This window comes from Conger conger, chromosome 12 (genome assembly GCF_963514075.1).
Source record: "Conger conger chromosome 12, fConCon1.1, whole genome shotgun sequence".
Lineage (NCBI taxonomy): Eukaryota > Metazoa > Chordata > Actinopteri > Anguilliformes > Congridae > Conger > Conger conger.
In genome coordinates this window covers 2,685,201-2,699,653 of record NC_083771.1, presented here as the reverse complement: position 1 = coordinate 2,699,653, position 14,453 = coordinate 2,685,201, and the positions used below count along the sequence as shown (strand labels likewise).

Sequence of the window (14,453 nt, the reverse complement as noted above, 5' to 3'; positions counted from 1 at the left end):
CGGAAGCGCAGGTGAAGGTTAGAGGTCGCTAATTACCTCCCTCCGGTGTCGGTATGTTTATCGTTTTTGGAACTGAACTCGCTGTATTGGAGATAATAGCTATGTTTCCAATGTGTTGTGTTTTATTGGAATGCAAATCGTGAGGATTTAGACGTGATTTCCGCCGCCTTCATTTTGTGGTATTTGGTATTTAATCGCTTTGTTATGCCGGAATACAAGTACTTGAACTGTGGGCTTTCAACCTTCAAGACGAACGTAAGCCGGTGAGTAAACTATTGCTGCAAAAGATTGAAGGGGACATGAACTGCTTATTTAATTAATGACCGATTGTCTTTTGGATGAGAAAAAATAGCGTGGAGAGTAATGATTGAAAAAAAAAAGAAGGAAAAAAAGGGGGGGGGGGTGCTGTTCCGATGTTTCCCATTTTCCCGCGCTTTTACTCTTTTTTTTTTTTTTTTTTTTTTTAAGATCAAGTGTAGTATCTGTTCTTATCAGTTTAATATCTGATACGTCCCCTATCAGGGGACTATATATTAAACGGATTTTTGGCACAGGGAGTCGGAGAAGGAGCTTGCTCCGTCCGCTTCAAGCATCGACCCGTTATTGCAGTGCGTTCGGGAACGGTGCGCCTCTCCAAGTTTTGTGCAAAAAAAGGTTGTGTTTTGTTGCCCTGTTCTTCCCCCTTTTTGTTTGTTTGTTTTTTTTGTATGTATGTATGTAAATTGTGTTGTAAATAGGGTGAATATGTGCCCTTGTTGTAAGTGTGCTTGCCTCTGTTTTTTAGCAAAATGATGTAGTTTTCTGTGCGGGACGTAACTGTTTGTTGTCATTGCGCTGTCTCGCTTTTCCCACCTTCCCTCTCGGATTGTCTGTCCGGCCGGCTGGCGGCAGTGGCAACCCCGGGTCAGTGGGAGTGGCTGGGAAGGGGGCCGGAGGCGCCTGGTGCGCTGAAAGGTCACATTTCGCTCGGGTTTCTCTTCAGCACGCACAAATCTTTCGCCTTTTACTAAAGATTTCCGTGGAGAGGAACGCACCTGAGTTTGTGCTATTTTTGGATGCTCCGTCCACAGGGCGGGGCAACTTCGAACGGTTTAAGGACAGACGGCAATGTGCGACAGGTATGCGGGTTGCTTGCGAGTCGCCGACTTGCTCGTTTCTGGCTTATCGCCTGCTTGCCGCGTTCGATCGATGCCCCGCTCGCTAAATAGCTTTGGTCGCTGCCTAGAGAGCGGCTATTCGGTAAGTAACTCGGTAGTAAGTACGTAACAGCGTACTCGGTATGTGTCGAGTGTTTTTGGCGGCTGTGCCTGCCAGTGGAGGACAGTGGATCTTGGTGGGAGGAGCCAGCTGAGTCCGGTCGTTACGGTAGCTCGCCGACCGGCCAGTCAGTGCGTGCGCAGGGTTCTTGGGAAGGCGGGGAGGGGGGCCGGCCCCTGGGCCAGGTGGCGTCTGCCCCGAGCGCGGTCCGGGGCCACCGGGAGGGCGCCGTCGGCAGGGGCCAGTTTGCGGTTATCGCTTCTCGGCCTTTTGGCTAAGATCAAGTGTAGTATCTGTTCTTATCAGTTTAATATCTGATACGTCCCCTATCAGGGGACTATATATTAAACGGATTTTTGGCACAGGGAGTCGGAGAAGGAGCTTGCTCCGTCCGCTTCAAGCATCGACCCGTTATTGCAGTGCGTTCGGGAACGGTGCGCCTCTCCAAGTTTTGTGCAAAAAAAGGTTGTGTTTTGTTGCCCTGTTCTTCCCCCTTTTTGTTTGTTTGTTTTTTTTGTATGTATGTATGTAAATTGTGTTGTAAATAGGGTGAATATGTGCCCTTGTTGTAAGTGTGCTTGCCTCTGTTTTTTAGCAAAATGATGTAGTTTTCTGTGCGGGACGTAACTGTTTGTTGTCATTGCGCTGTCTCGCTTTTCCCACCTTCCCTCTCGGATTGTCTGTCCGGCCGGCTGGCGGCAGTGGCAACCCCGGGTCAGTGGGAGTGGCTGGGAAGGGGGCCGGAGGCGCCTGGTGCGCTGAAAGGTCACATTTCGCTCGGGTTTCTCTTCAGCACGCACAAATCTTTCGCCTTTTACTAAAGATTTCCGTGGAGAGGAACGCACCTGAGTTTGTGCTATTTTTGGATGCTCCGTCCACAGGGCGGGGCAACTTCGAACGGTTTAAGGACAGACGGCAATGTGCGACAGGTATGCGGGTTGCTTGCGAGTCGCCGACTTGCTCGTTTCTGGCTTATCGCCTGCTTGCCGCGTTCGATCGATGCCCCGCTCGCTAAATAGCTTTGGTCGCTGCCTAGAGAGCGGCTATTCGGTAAGTAACTCGGTAGTAAGTACGTAACAGCGTACTCGGTATGTGTCGAGTGTTTTTGGCGGCTGTGCCTGCCAGTGGAGGACAGTGGATCTTGGTGGGAGGAGCCAGCTGAGTCCGGTCGTTACGGTAGCTCGCCGACCGGCCAGTCAGTGCGTGCGCAGGGTTCTTGGGAAGGCGGGGAGGGGGGCCGGCCCCTGGGCCAGGTGGCGTCTGCCCCGAGCGCGGTCCGGGGCCACCGGGAGGGCGCCGTCGGCAGGGGCCAGTTTGCGGTTATCGCTTCTCGGCCTTTTGGCTAAGATCAAGTGTAGTATCTGTTCTTATCAGTTTAATATCTGATACGTCCCCTATCAGGGGACTATATATTAAACGGATTTTTGGCACAGGGAGTCGGAGAAGGAGCTTGCTCCGTCCGCTTCAAGCATCGACCCGTTATTGCAGTGCGTTCGGGAACGGTGCGCCTCTCCAAGTTTTGTGCAAAAAAAGGTTGTGTTTTGTTGCCCTGTTCTTCCCCCTTTTTGTTTGTTTGTTTTTTTTGTATGTATGTATGTAAATTGTGTTGTAAATAGGGTGAATATGTGCCCTTGTTGTAAGTGTGCTTGCCTCTGTTTTTTAGCAAAATGATGTAGTTTTCTGTGCGGGACGTAACTGTTTGTTGTCATTGCGCTGTCTCGCTTTTCCCACCTTCCCTCTCGGATTGTCTGTCCGGCCGGCTGGCGGCAGTGGCAACCCCGGGTCAGTGGGAGTGGCTGGGAAGGGGGCCGGAGGCGCCTGGTGCGCTGAAAGGTCACATTTCGCTCGGGTTTCTCTTCAGCACGCACAAATCTTTCGCCTTTTACTAAAGATTTCCGTGGAGAGGAACGCACCTGAGTTTGTGCTATTTTTGGATGCTCCGTCCACAGGGCGGGGCAACTTCGAACGGTTTAAGGACAGACGGCAATGTGCGACAGGTATGCGGGTTGCTTGCGAGTCGCCGACTTGCTCGTTTCTGGCTTATCGCCTGCTTGCCGCGTTCGATCGATGCCCCGCTCGCTAAATAGCTTTGGTCGCTGCCTAGAGAGCGGCTATTCGGTAAGTAACTCGGTAGTAAGTACGTAACAGCGTACTCGGTATGTGTCGAGTGTTTTTGGCGGCTGTGCCTGCCAGTGGAGGACAGTGGATCTTGGTGGGAGGAGCCAGCTGAGTCCGGTCGTTACGGTAGCTCGCCGACCGGCCAGTCAGTGCGTGCGCAGGGTTCTTGGGAAGGCGGGGAGGGGGGCCGGCCCCTGGGCCAGGTGGCGTCTGCCCCGAGCGCGGTCCGGGGCCACCGGGAGGGCGCCGTCGGCAGGGGCCAGTTTGCGGTTATCGCTTCTCGGCCTTTTGGCTAAGATCAAGTGTAGTATCTGTTCTTATCAGTTTAATATCTGATACGTCCCCTATCAGGGGACTATATATTAAACGGATTTTTGGCACAGGGAGTCGGAGAAGGAGCTTGCTCCGTCCGCTTCAAGCATCGACCCGTTATTGCAGTGCGTTCGGGAACGGTGCGCCTCTCCAAGTTTTGTGCAAAAAAAGGTTGTGTTTTGTTGCCCTGTTCTTCCCCCTTTTTGTTTGTTTGTTTTTTTTGTATGTATGTATGTAAATTGTGTTGTAAATAGGGTGAATATGTGCCCTTGTTGTAAGTGTGCTTGCCTCTGTTTTTTAGCAAAATGATGTAGTTTTCTGTGCGGGACGTAACTGTTTGTTGTCATTGCGCTGTCTCGCTTTTCCCACCTTCCCTCTCGGATTGTCTGTCCGGCCGGCTGGCGGCAGTGGCAACCCCGGGTCAGTGGGAGTGGCTGGGAAGGGGGCCGGAGGCGCCTGGTGCGCTGAAAGGTCACATTTCGCTCGGGTTTCTCTTCAGCACGCACAAATCTTTCGCCTTTTACTAAAGATTTCCGTGGAGAGGAACGCACCTGAGTTTGTGCTATTTTTGGATGCTCCGTCCACAGGGCGGGGCAACTTCGAACGGTTTAAGGACAGACGGCAATGTGCGACAGGTATGCGGGTTGCTTGCGAGTCGCCGACTTGCTCGTTTCTGGCTTATCGCCTGCTTGCCGCGTTCGATCGATGCCCCGCTCGCTAAATAGCTTTGGTCGCTGCCTAGAGAGCGGCTATTCGGTAAGTAACTCGGTAGTAAGTACGTAACAGCGTACTCGGTATGTGTCGAGTGTTTTTGGCGGCTGTGCCTGCCAGTGGAGGACAGTGGATCTTGGTGGGAGGAGCCAGCTGAGTCCGGTCGTTACGGTAGCTCGCCGACCGGCCAGTCAGTGCGTGCGCAGGGTTCTTGGGAAGGCGGGGAGGGGGGCCGGCCCCTGGGCCAGGTGGCGTCTGCCCCGAGCGCGGTCCGGGGCCACCGGGAGGGCGCCGTCGGCAGGGGCCAGTTTGCGGTTATCGCTTCTCGGCCTTTTGGCTAAGATCAAGTGTAGTATCTGTTCTTATCAGTTTAATATCTGATACGTCCCCTATCAGGGGACTATATATTAAACGGATTTTTGGCACAGGGAGTCGGAGAAGGAGCTTGCTCCGTCCGCTTCAAGCATCGACCCGTTATTGCAGTGCGTTCGGGAACGGTGCGCCTCTCCAAGTTTTGTGCAAAAAAAGGTTGTGTTTTGTTGCCCTGTTCTTCCCCCTTTTTGTTTGTTTGTTTTTTTTGTATGTATGTATGTAAATTGTGTTGTAAATAGGGTGAATATGTGCCCTTGTTGTAAGTGTGCTTGCCTCTGTTTTTTAGCAAAATGATGTAGTTTTCTGTGCGGGACGTAACTGTTTGTTGTCATTGCGCTGTCTCGCTTTTCCCACCTTCCCTCTCGGATTGTCTGTCCGGCCGGCTGGCGGCAGTGGCAACCCCGGGTCAGTGGGAGTGGCTGGGAAGGGGGCCGGAGGCGCCTGGTGCGCTGAAAGGTCACATTTCGCTCGGGTTTCTCTTCAGCACGCACAAATCTTTCGCCTTTTACTAAAGATTTCCGTGGAGAGGAACGCACCTGAGTTTGTGCTATTTTTGGATGCTCCGTCCACAGGGCGGGGCAACTTCGAACGGTTTAAGGACAGACGGCAATGTGCGACAGGTATGCGGGTTGCTTGCGAGTCGCCGACTTGCTCGTTTCTGGCTTATCGCCTGCTTGCCGCGTTCGATCGATGCCCCGCTCGCTAAATAGCTTTGGTCGCTGCCTAGAGAGCGGCTATTCGGTAAGTAACTCGGTAGTAAGTACGTAACAGCGTACTCGGTATGTGTCGAGTGTTTTTGGCGGCTGTGCCTGCCAGTGGAGGACAGTGGATCTTGGTGGGAGGAGCCAGCTGAGTCCGGTCGTTACGGTAGCTCGCCGACCGGCCAGTCAGTGCGTGCGCAGGGTTCTTGGGAAGGCGGGGAGGGGGGCCGGCCCCTGGGCCAGGTGGCGTCTGCCCCGAGCGCGGTCCGGGGCCACCGGGAGGGCGCCGTCGGCAGGGGCCAGTTTGCGGTTATCGCTTCTCGGCCTTTTGGCTAAGATCAAGTGTAGTATCTGTTCTTATCAGTTTAATATCTGATACGTCCCCTATCAGGGGACTATATATTAAACGGATTTTTGGCACAGGGAGTCGGAGAAGGAGCTTGCTCCGTCCGCTTCAAGCATCGACCCGTTATTGCAGTGCGTTCGGGAACGGTGCGCCTCTCCAAGTTTTGTGCAAAAAAAGGTTGTGTTTTGTTGCCCTGTTCTTCCCCCTTTTTGTTTGTTTGTTTTTTTTGTATGTATGTATGTAAATTGTGTTGTAAATAGGGTGAATATGTGCCCTTGTTGTAAGTGTGCTTGCCTCTGTTTTTTAGCAAAATGATGTAGTTTTCTGTGCGGGACGTAACTGTTTGTTGTCATTGCGCTGTCTCGCTTTTCCCACCTTCCCTCTCGGATTGTCTGTCCGGCCGGCTGGCGGCAGTGGCAACCCCGGGTCAGTGGGAGTGGCTGGGAAGGGGGCCGGAGGCGCCTGGTGCGCTGAAAGGTCACATTTCGCTCGGGTTTCTCTTCAGCACGCACAAATCTTTCGCCTTTTACTAAAGATTTCCGTGGAGAGGAACGCACCTGAGTTTGTGCTATTTTTGGATGCTCCGTCCACAGGGCGGGGCAACTTCGAACGGTTTAAGGACAGACGGCAATGTGCGACAGGTATGCGGGTTGCTTGCGAGTCGCCGACTTGCTCGTTTCTGGCTTATCGCCTGCTTGCCGCGTTCGATCGATGCCCCGCTCGCTAAATAGCTTTGGTCGCTGCCTAGAGAGCGGCTATTCGGTAAGTAACTCGGTAGTAAGTACGTAACAGCGTACTCGGTATGTGTCGAGTGTTTTTGGCGGCTGTGCCTGCCAGTGGAGGACAGTGGATCTTGGTGGGAGGAGCCAGCTGAGTCCGGTCGTTACGGTAGCTCGCCGACCGGCCAGTCAGTGCGTGCGCAGGGTTCTTGGGAAGGCGGGGAGGGGGGCCGGCCCCTGGGCCAGGTGGCGTCTGCCCCGAGCGCGGTCCGGGGCCACCGGGAGGGCGCCGTCGGCAGGGGCCAGTTTGCGGTTATCGCTTCTCGGCCTTTTGGCTAAGATCAAGTGTAGTATCTGTTCTTATCAGTTTAATATCTGATACGTCCCCTATCAGGGGACTATATATTAAACGGATTTTTGGCACAGGGAGTCGGAGAAGGAGCTTGCTCCGTCCGCTTCAAGCATCGACCCGTTATTGCAGTGCGTTCGGGAACGGTGCGCCTCTCCAAGTTTTGTGCAAAAAAAGGTTGTGTTTTGTTGCCCTGTTCTTCCCCCTTTTTGTTTGTTTGTTTTTTTTGTATGTATGTATGTAAATTGTGTTGTAAATAGGGTGAATATGTGCCCTTGTTGTAAGTGTGCTTGCCTCTGTTTTTTAGCAAAATGATGTAGTTTTCTGTGCGGGACGTAACTGTTTGTTGTCATTGCGCTGTCTCGCTTTTCCCACCTTCCCTCTCGGATTGTCTGTCCGGCCGGCTGGCGGCAGTGGCAACCCCGGGTCAGTGGGAGTGGCTGGGAAGGGGGCCGGAGGCGCCTGGTGCGCTGAAAGGTCACATTTCGCTCGGGTTTCTCTTCAGCACGCACAAATCTTTCGCCTTTTACTAAAGATTTCCGTGGAGAGGAACGCACCTGAGTTTGTGCTATTTTTGGATGCTCCGTCCACAGGGCGGGGCAACTTCGAACGGTTTAAGGACAGACGGCAATGTGCGACAGGTATGCGGGTTGCTTGCGAGTCGCCGACTTGCTCGTTTCTGGCTTATCGCCTGCTTGCCGCGTTCGATCGATGCCCCGCTCGCTAAATAGCTTTGGTCGCTGCCTAGAGAGCGGCTATTCGGTAAGTAACTCGGTAGTAAGTACGTAACAGCGTACTCGGTATGTGTCGAGTGTTTTTGGCGGCTGTGCCTGCCAGTGGAGGACAGTGGATCTTGGTGGGAGGAGCCAGCTGAGTCCGGTCGTTACGGTAGCTCGCCGACCGGCCAGTCAGTGCGTGCGCAGGGTTCTTGGGAAGGCGGGGAGGGGGGCCGGCCCCTGGGCCAGGTGGCGTCTGCCCCGAGCGCGGTCCGGGGCCACCGGGAGGGCGCCGTCGGCAGGGGCCAGTTTGCGGTTATCGCTTCTCGGCCTTTTGGCTAAGATCAAGTGTAGTATCTGTTCTTATCAGTTTAATATCTGATACGTCCCCTATCAGGGGACTATATATTAAACGGATTTTTGGCACAGGGAGTCGGAGAAGGAGCTTGCTCCGTCCGCTTCAAGCATCGACCCGTTATTGCAGTGCGTTCGGGAACGGTGCGCCTCTCCAAGTTTTGTGCAAAAAAAGGTTGTGTTTTGTTGCCCTGTTCTTCCCCCTTTTTGTTTGTTTGTTTTTTTTGTATGTATGTATGTAAATTGTGTTGTAAATAGGGTGAATATGTGCCCTTGTTGTAAGTGTGCTTGCCTCTGTTTTTTAGCAAAATGATGTAGTTTTCTGTGCGGGACGTAACTGTTTGTTGTCATTGCGCTGTCTCGCTTTTCCCACCTTCCCTCTCGGATTGTCTGTCCGGCCGGCTGGCGGCAGTGGCAACCCCGGGTCAGTGGGAGTGGCTGGGAAGGGGGCCGGAGGCGCCTGGTGCGCTGAAAGGTCACATTTCGCTCGGGTTTCTCTTCAGCACGCACAAATCTTTCGCCTTTTACTAAAGATTTCCGTGGAGAGGAACGCACCTGAGTTTGTGCTATTTTTGGATGCTCCGTCCACAGGGCGGGGCAACTTCGAACGGTTTAAGGACAGACGGCAATGTGCGACAGGTATGCGGGTTGCTTGCGAGTCGCCGACTTGCTCGTTTCTGGCTTATCGCCTGCTTGCCGCGTTCGATCGATGCCCCGCTCGCTAAATAGCTTTGGTCGCTGCCTAGAGAGCGGCTATTCGGTAAGTAACTCGGTAGTAAGTACGTAACAGCGTACTCGGTATGTGTCGAGTGTTTTTGGCGGCTGTGCCTGCCAGTGGAGGACAGTGGATCTTGGTGGGAGGAGCCAGCTGAGTCCGGTCGTTACGGTAGCTCGCCGACCGGCCAGTCAGTGCGTGCGCAGGGTTCTTGGGAAGGCGGGGAGGGGGGCCGGCCCCTGGGCCAGGTGGCGTCTGCCCCGAGCGCGGTCCGGGGCCACCGGGAGGGCGCCGTCGGCAGGGGCCAGTTTGCGGTTATCGCTTCTCGGCCTTTTGGCTAAGATCAAGTGTAGTATCTGTTCTTATCAGTTTAATATCTGATACGTCCCCTATCAGGGGACTATATATTAAACGGATTTTTGGCACAGGGAGTCGGAGAAGGAGCTTGCTCCGTCCGCTTCAAGCATCGACCCGTTATTGCAGTGCGTTCGGGAACGGTGCGCCTCTCCAAGTTTTGTGCAAAAAAAGGTTGTGTTTTGTTGCCCTGTTCTTCCCCCTTTTTGTTTGTTTGTTTTTTTTGTATGTATGTATGTAAATTGTGTTGTAAATAGGGTGAATATGTGCCCTTGTTGTAAGTGTGCTTGCCTCTGTTTTTTAGCAAAATGATGTAGTTTTCTGTGCGGGACGTAACTGTTTGTTGTCATTGCGCTGTCTCGCTTTTCCCACCTTCCCTCTCGGATTGTCTGTCCGGCCGGCTGGCGGCAGTGGCAACCCCGGGTCAGTGGGAGTGGCTGGGAAGGGGGCCGGAGGCGCCTGGTGCGCTGAAAGGTCACATTTCGCTCGGGTTTCTCTTCAGCACGCACAAATCTTTCGCCTTTTACTAAAGATTTCCGTGGAGAGGAACGCACCTGAGTTTGTGCTATTTTTGGATGCTCCGTCCACAGGGCGGGGCAACTTCGAACGGTTTAAGGACAGACGGCAATGTGCGACAGGTATGCGGGTTGCTTGCGAGTCGCCGACTTGCTCGTTTCTGGCTTATCGCCTGCTTGCCGCGTTCGATCGATGCCCCGCTCGCTAAATAGCTTTGGTCGCTGCCTAGAGAGCGGCTATTCGGTAAGTAACTCGGTAGTAAGTACGTAACAGCGTACTCGGTATGTGTCGAGTGTTTTTGGCGGCTGTGCCTGCCAGTGGAGGACAGTGGATCTTGGTGGGAGGAGCCAGCTGAGTCCGGTCGTTACGGTAGCTCGCCGACCGGCCAGTCAGTGCGTGCGCAGGGTTCTTGGGAAGGCGGGGAGGGGGGCCGGCCCCTGGGCCAGGTGGCGTCTGCCCCGAGCGCGGTCCGGGGCCACCGGGAGGGCGCCGTCGGCAGGGGCCAGTTTGCGGTTATCGCTTCTCGGCCTTTTGGCTAAGATCAAGTGTAGTATCTGTTCTTATCAGTTTAATATCTGATACGTCCCCTATCAGGGGACTATATATTAAACGGATTTTTGGCACAGGGAGTCGGAGAAGGAGCTTGCTCCGTCCGCTTCAAGCATCGACCCGTTATTGCAGTGCGTTCGGGAACGGTGCGCCTCTCCAAGTTTTGTGCAAAAAAAGGTTGTGTTTTGTTGCCCTGTTCTTCCCCCTTTTTGTTTGTTTGTTTTTTTTGTATGTATGTATGTAAATTGTGTTGTAAATAGGGTGAATATGTGCCCTTGTTGTAAGTGTGCTTGCCTCTGTTTTTTAGCAAAATGATGTAGTTTTCTGTGCGGGACGTAACTGTTTGTTGTCATTGCGCTGTCTCGCTTTTCCCACCTTCCCTCTCGGATTGTCTGTCCGGCCGGCTGGCGGCAGTGGCAACCCCGGGTCAGTGGGAGTGGCTGGGAAGGGGGCCGGAGGCGCCTGGTGCGCTGAAAGGTCACATTTCGCTCGGGTTTCTCTTCAGCACGCACAAATCTTTCGCCTTTTACTAAAGATTTCCGTGGAGAGGAACGCACCTGAGTTTGTGCTATTTTTGGATGCTCCGTCCACAGGGCGGGGCAACTTCGAACGGTTTAAGGACAGACGGCAATGTGCGACAGGTATGCGGGTTGCTTGCGAGTCGCCGACTTGCTCGTTTCTGGCTTATCGCCTGCTTGCCGCGTTCGATCGATGCCCCGCTCGCTAAATAGCTTTGGTCGCTGCCTAGAGAGCGGCTATTCGGTAAGTAACTCGGTAGTAAGTACGTAACAGCGTACTCGGTATGTGTCGAGTGTTTTTGGCGGCTGTGCCTGCCAGTGGAGGACAGTGGATCTTGGTGGGAGGAGCCAGCTGAGTCCGGTCGTTACGGTAGCTCGCCGACCGGCCAGTCAGTGCGTGCGCAGGGTTCTTGGGAAGGCGGGGAGGGGGGCCGGCCCCTGGGCCAGGTGGCGTCTGCCCCGAGCGCGGTCCGGGGCCACCGGGAGGGCGCCGTCGGCAGGGGCCAGTTTGCGGTTATCGCTTCTCGGCCTTTTGGCTAAGATCAAGTGTAGTATCTGTTCTTATCAGTTTAATATCTGATACGTCCCCTATCAGGGGACTATATATTAAACGGATTTTTGGCACAGGGAGTCGGAGAAGGAGCTTGCTCCGTCCGCTTCAAGCATCGACCCGTTATTGCAGTGCGTTCGGGAACGGTGCGCCTCTCCAAGTTTTGTGCAAAAAAAGGTTGTGTTTTGTTGCCCTGTTCTTCCCCCTTTTTGTTTGTTTGTTTTTTTTGTATGTATGTATGTAAATTGTGTTGTAAATAGGGTGAATATGTGCCCTTGTTGTAAGTGTGCTTGCCTCTGTTTTTTAGCAAAATGATGTAGTTTTCTGTGCGGGACGTAACTGTTTGTTGTCATTGCGCTGTCTCGCTTTTCCCACCTTCCCTCTCGGATTGTCTGTCCGGCCGGCTGGCGGCAGTGGCAACCCCGGGTCAGTGGGAGTGGCTGGGAAGGGGGCCGGAGGCGCCTGGTGCGCTGAAAGGTCACATTTCGCTCGGGTTTCTCTTCAGCACGCACAAATCTTTCGCCTTTTACTAAAGATTTCCGTGGAGAGGAACGCACCTGAGTTTGTGCTATTTTTGGATGCTCCGTCCACAGGGCGGGGCAACTTCGAACGGTTTAAGGACAGACGGCAATGTGCGACAGGTATGCGGGTTGCTTGCGAGTCGCCGACTTGCTCGTTTCTGGCTTATCGCCTGCTTGCCGCGTTCGATCGATGCCCCGCTCGCTAAATAGCTTTGGTCGCTGCCTAGAGAGCGGCTATTCGGTAAGTAACTCGGTAGTAAGTACGTAACAGCGTACTCGGTATGTGTCGAGTGTTTTTGGCGGCTGTGCCTGCCAGTGGAGGACAGTGGATCTTGGTGGGAGGAGCCAGCTGAGTCCGGTCGTTACGGTAGCTCGCCGACCGGCCAGTCAGTGCGTGCGCAGGGTTCTTGGGAAGGCGGGGAGGGGGGCCGGCCCCTGGGCCAGGTGGCGTCTGCCCCGAGCGCGGTCCGGGGCCACCGGGAGGGCGCCGTCGGCAGGGGCCAGTTTGCGGTTATCGCTTCTCGGCCTTTTGGCTAAGATCAAGTGTAGTATCTGTTCTTATCAGTTTAATATCTGATACGTCCCCTATCAGGGGACTATATATTAAACGGATTTTTGGCACAGGGAGTCGGAGAAGGAGCTTGCTCCGTCCGCTTCAAGCATCGACCCGTTATTGCAGTGCGTTCGGGAACGGTGCGCCTCTCCAAGTTTTGTGCAAAAAAAGGTTGTGTTTTGTTGCCCTGTTCTTCCCCCTTTTTGTTTGTTTGTTTTTTTTGTATGTATGTATGTAAATTGTGTTGTAAATAGGGTGAATATGTGCCCTTGTTGTAAGTGTGCTTGCCTCTGTTTTTTAGCAAAATGATGTAGTTTTCTGTGCGGGACGTAACTGTTTGTTGTCATTGCGCTGTCTCGCTTTTCCCACCTTCCCTCTCGGATTGTCTGTCCGGCCGGCTGGCGGCAGTGGCAACCCCGGGTCAGTGGGAGTGGCTGGGAAGGGGGCCGGAGGCGCCTGGTGCGCTGAAAGGTCACATTTCGCTCGGGTTTCTCTTCAGCACGCACAAATCTTTCGCCTTTTACTAAAGATTTCCGTGGAGAGGAACGCACCTGAGTTTGTGCTATTTTTGGATGCTCCGTCCACAGGGCGGGGCAACTTCGAACGGTTTAAGGACAGACGGCAATGTGCGACAGGTATGCGGGTTGCTTGCGAGTCGCCGACTTGCTCGTTTCTGGCTTATCGCCTGCTTGCCGCGTTTCGATCGATGCCCCGCTCGCTAAATAGCTTTGGTCGCTGCCTAGAGAGCGGCTATTCGGTAAGTAACTCGGTAGTAAGTACGTAACAGCGTACTCGGTATGTGTCGAGTGTTTTTGGCGGCTGTGCCTGCCAGTGGAGGACAGTGGATCTTGGTGGAGGAGCCAGCTGAGTCCGGTCGTTACGGTAGCTCGCCGACCGGCCAGTCAGTGCGTGCGCAGGGTTCTTGGGAAGGCGGGGAGGGGGGCCGGCCCCTGGGCCAGGTGGCGTCTGCCCCGAGCGCGGTCCGGGGCCACCGGGAGGGCGCCGTCGGCAGGGGCCAGTTTGCGGTTATCGCTTCTCGGCCTTTTGGCTAAGATCAAGTGTAGTATCTGTTCTTATCAGTTTAATATCTGATACGTCCCCTATCAGGGGACTATATATTAAACGGATTTTTGGGCACAGGGAGTCGGAGGAAGGAGCTTGCTCCGTCCGCTTCAAGCATCGACCCGTTATTGCAGTGCGTTCGGGAACGGTGCGCCTCTCCAAGTTTTGTGCAAAAAAAGGTTGTGTTTTGTTGCCCTGTTCTTCCCCCTTTTTGTTTGTTTGTTTTTTTTTGTATGTATGTATGTAAATTGTGTTGTAAATAGGGTGAATATGTTGCCCTTGTTGTAAGTGTGCTTGCCTCTGTTTTTTAGCAAAATGATGTAGTTTTTCTGTGCGGGACGTAACTGTTTGTTGTCATTGCGCTGTCTCGCTTTTCCCACCTTCCCTCTCGGATTGTCTGTCCGGCCGGCTGGCGGCAGTGGCAACCCCGGGTCAGTGGGAGTGGCTGGGAAGGGGCGGAGGCGCCTGGTGCGCTGAAAGGTCACATTTCGCTCGGGTTTCTCTTCAGCACGCACAAATCTTTCGCCTTTTACTAAGATTTCCGTGGAGAGGAACGCACCTGAGTTTGTGCTATTTTTGGATGCTCCGTCCACAGGGCGGGGCAACTTCGAACGGTTTAAGGACAGACGGCAATGTGCGACAGGTATGCGGGTTGCTTGCGAGTCGCCGACCTTGCTCGTTTCTGGCTTATCGCCTGCTTGCCGCGTTCGATCGATGCCCCGCTCGCTAAATAGCTTTGGTCGCTGCCTAGAGAGCGGCTATTCGGTAAGTAACTCGGTAGTAAGTACGTAACAGCGTACTCGGTATGTGTCGAGTGTTTTTGGCGGCTGTGCCTGCCAGTGGAGGACAGTGGATCTTGGTGGGAGGAGCCAGCTGAGTCCGGTCGTTACGGTAGCTCGCCGACGGCCAGTCCAGTGCGTGCGCAGGGTTCTTGGGAAGGCGGGGAGGGGGGCCGGCCCCTGGGCCAGGTGGCGTCTGCCCCGAGCGCGGTCCGGGGCCACCGGGAGGGCGCCGTCGGCAGGGGCCAGTTTGCGGTTATCGCTTCTCGGCTTTTGGCTAAGATCAAGTGTAGTATCTGTTCTTATCAGTTTAATATCTGATACGTCCCCTATCAGGGGACTATATATTAAACGGATTTTTGGCACAGGGAGTCGGAGAAG

General features: G+C 54.0%; 26 non-coding genes and 1 pseudogene across 26 annotated transcripts; all 27 read left to right on the top strand.

Annotated features, from left to right (window-relative positions):
- Window positions 1-446: 446 nt before the first annotated feature.
- Window positions 447-634, top strand: LOC133106297 (U2 spliceosomal RNA). Its single transcript, XR_009704464.1, has one exon. It is a non-coding gene; the product is annotated as a U2 spliceosomal RNA (small nuclear RNA).
- A 328-nt stretch (window positions 635-962) lies between these two features.
- Window positions 963-1,079, top strand: LOC133106095 (U5 spliceosomal RNA). The gene has a single exon (XR_009704273.1). It is a non-coding gene; the product is annotated as a U5 spliceosomal RNA (small nuclear RNA).
- A 432-nt stretch (window positions 1,080-1,511) lies between these two features.
- Window positions 1,512-1,702, top strand: LOC133106285 (U2 spliceosomal RNA). Its single transcript, XR_009704452.1, has one exon. It is a non-coding gene; the product is annotated as a U2 spliceosomal RNA (small nuclear RNA).
- A 328-nt stretch (window positions 1,703-2,030) lies between these two features.
- Window positions 2,031-2,147, top strand: LOC133106094 (U5 spliceosomal RNA). The gene has a single exon (XR_009704272.1). It is a non-coding gene; the product is annotated as a U5 spliceosomal RNA (small nuclear RNA).
- Window positions 2,148-2,579: 432 nt separating this feature from the next.
- LOC133106284 (U2 spliceosomal RNA) lies at window positions 2,580-2,770 on the top strand. Its single transcript, XR_009704451.1, has one exon. It is a non-coding gene; the product is annotated as a U2 spliceosomal RNA (small nuclear RNA).
- Window positions 2,771-3,098: 328 nt separating this feature from the next.
- On the top strand, window positions 3,099-3,215 carry LOC133106092 (U5 spliceosomal RNA). The gene has a single exon (XR_009704270.1). It is a non-coding gene; the product is annotated as a U5 spliceosomal RNA (small nuclear RNA).
- Window positions 3,216-3,647: 432 nt separating this feature from the next.
- LOC133106283 (U2 spliceosomal RNA) lies at window positions 3,648-3,838 on the top strand. Its single transcript, XR_009704450.1, has one exon. It is a non-coding gene; the product is annotated as a U2 spliceosomal RNA (small nuclear RNA).
- A 328-nt stretch (window positions 3,839-4,166) lies between these two features.
- LOC133106091 (U5 spliceosomal RNA) lies at window positions 4,167-4,283 on the top strand. Its single transcript, XR_009704269.1, has one exon. It is a non-coding gene; the product is annotated as a U5 spliceosomal RNA (small nuclear RNA).
- Window positions 4,284-4,715: 432 nt separating this feature from the next.
- Window positions 4,716-4,906, top strand: LOC133106282 (U2 spliceosomal RNA). The gene has a single exon (XR_009704449.1). It is a non-coding gene; the product is annotated as a U2 spliceosomal RNA (small nuclear RNA).
- Window positions 4,907-5,234: 328 nt separating this feature from the next.
- Window positions 5,235-5,351, top strand: LOC133106090 (U5 spliceosomal RNA). The gene has a single exon (XR_009704268.1). It is a non-coding gene; the product is annotated as a U5 spliceosomal RNA (small nuclear RNA).
- Window positions 5,352-5,783: 432 nt separating this feature from the next.
- On the top strand, window positions 5,784-5,974 carry LOC133106281 (U2 spliceosomal RNA). Its single transcript, XR_009704448.1, has one exon. It is a non-coding gene; the product is annotated as a U2 spliceosomal RNA (small nuclear RNA).
- Window positions 5,975-6,302: 328 nt separating this feature from the next.
- LOC133106089 (U5 spliceosomal RNA) lies at window positions 6,303-6,419 on the top strand. The gene has a single exon (XR_009704267.1). It is a non-coding gene; the product is annotated as a U5 spliceosomal RNA (small nuclear RNA).
- A 432-nt stretch (window positions 6,420-6,851) lies between these two features.
- LOC133106280 (U2 spliceosomal RNA) lies at window positions 6,852-7,042 on the top strand. The gene has a single exon (XR_009704447.1). It is a non-coding gene; the product is annotated as a U2 spliceosomal RNA (small nuclear RNA).
- Window positions 7,043-7,370: 328 nt separating this feature from the next.
- Window positions 7,371-7,487, top strand: LOC133106088 (U5 spliceosomal RNA). Its single transcript, XR_009704266.1, has one exon. It is a non-coding gene; the product is annotated as a U5 spliceosomal RNA (small nuclear RNA).
- A 432-nt stretch (window positions 7,488-7,919) lies between these two features.
- LOC133106277 (U2 spliceosomal RNA) lies at window positions 7,920-8,110 on the top strand. Its single transcript, XR_009704445.1, has one exon. It is a non-coding gene; the product is annotated as a U2 spliceosomal RNA (small nuclear RNA).
- Window positions 8,111-8,438: 328 nt separating this feature from the next.
- LOC133106087 (U5 spliceosomal RNA) lies at window positions 8,439-8,555 on the top strand. Its single transcript, XR_009704265.1, has one exon. It is a non-coding gene; the product is annotated as a U5 spliceosomal RNA (small nuclear RNA).
- Window positions 8,556-8,987: 432 nt separating this feature from the next.
- Window positions 8,988-9,178, top strand: LOC133106276 (U2 spliceosomal RNA). Its single transcript, XR_009704444.1, has one exon. It is a non-coding gene; the product is annotated as a U2 spliceosomal RNA (small nuclear RNA).
- A 328-nt stretch (window positions 9,179-9,506) lies between these two features.
- Window positions 9,507-9,623, top strand: LOC133106086 (U5 spliceosomal RNA). Its single transcript, XR_009704264.1, has one exon. It is a non-coding gene; the product is annotated as a U5 spliceosomal RNA (small nuclear RNA).
- Window positions 9,624-10,055: 432 nt separating this feature from the next.
- On the top strand, window positions 10,056-10,246 carry LOC133106275 (U2 spliceosomal RNA). The gene has a single exon (XR_009704443.1). It is a non-coding gene; the product is annotated as a U2 spliceosomal RNA (small nuclear RNA).
- A 328-nt stretch (window positions 10,247-10,574) lies between these two features.
- On the top strand, window positions 10,575-10,691 carry LOC133106085 (U5 spliceosomal RNA). The gene has a single exon (XR_009704263.1). It is a non-coding gene; the product is annotated as a U5 spliceosomal RNA (small nuclear RNA).
- A 432-nt stretch (window positions 10,692-11,123) lies between these two features.
- On the top strand, window positions 11,124-11,314 carry LOC133106274 (U2 spliceosomal RNA). The gene has a single exon (XR_009704442.1). It is a non-coding gene; the product is annotated as a U2 spliceosomal RNA (small nuclear RNA).
- A 328-nt stretch (window positions 11,315-11,642) lies between these two features.
- Window positions 11,643-11,759, top strand: LOC133106084 (U5 spliceosomal RNA). Its single transcript, XR_009704262.1, has one exon. It is a non-coding gene; the product is annotated as a U5 spliceosomal RNA (small nuclear RNA).
- A 432-nt stretch (window positions 11,760-12,191) lies between these two features.
- On the top strand, window positions 12,192-12,382 carry LOC133106273 (U2 spliceosomal RNA). Its single transcript, XR_009704440.1, has one exon. It is a non-coding gene; the product is annotated as a U2 spliceosomal RNA (small nuclear RNA).
- A 328-nt stretch (window positions 12,383-12,710) lies between these two features.
- On the top strand, window positions 12,711-12,827 carry LOC133106083 (U5 spliceosomal RNA). The gene has a single exon (XR_009704261.1). It is a non-coding gene; the product is annotated as a U5 spliceosomal RNA (small nuclear RNA).
- Window positions 12,828-13,259: 432 nt separating this feature from the next.
- On the top strand, window positions 13,260-13,452 carry LOC133106296 (U2 spliceosomal RNA). The gene has a single exon (XR_009704463.1). It is a non-coding gene; the product is annotated as a U2 spliceosomal RNA (small nuclear RNA).
- Window positions 13,453-13,781: 329 nt separating this feature from the next.
- On the top strand, window positions 13,782-13,897 carry LOC133106113 (U5 spliceosomal RNA). Its single transcript, XR_009704290.1, has one exon. It is a non-coding gene; the product is annotated as a U5 spliceosomal RNA (small nuclear RNA).
- A 433-nt stretch (window positions 13,898-14,330) lies between these two features.
- Window positions 14,331-14,453, top strand: LOC133106300 (U2 spliceosomal RNA; annotated as a pseudogene).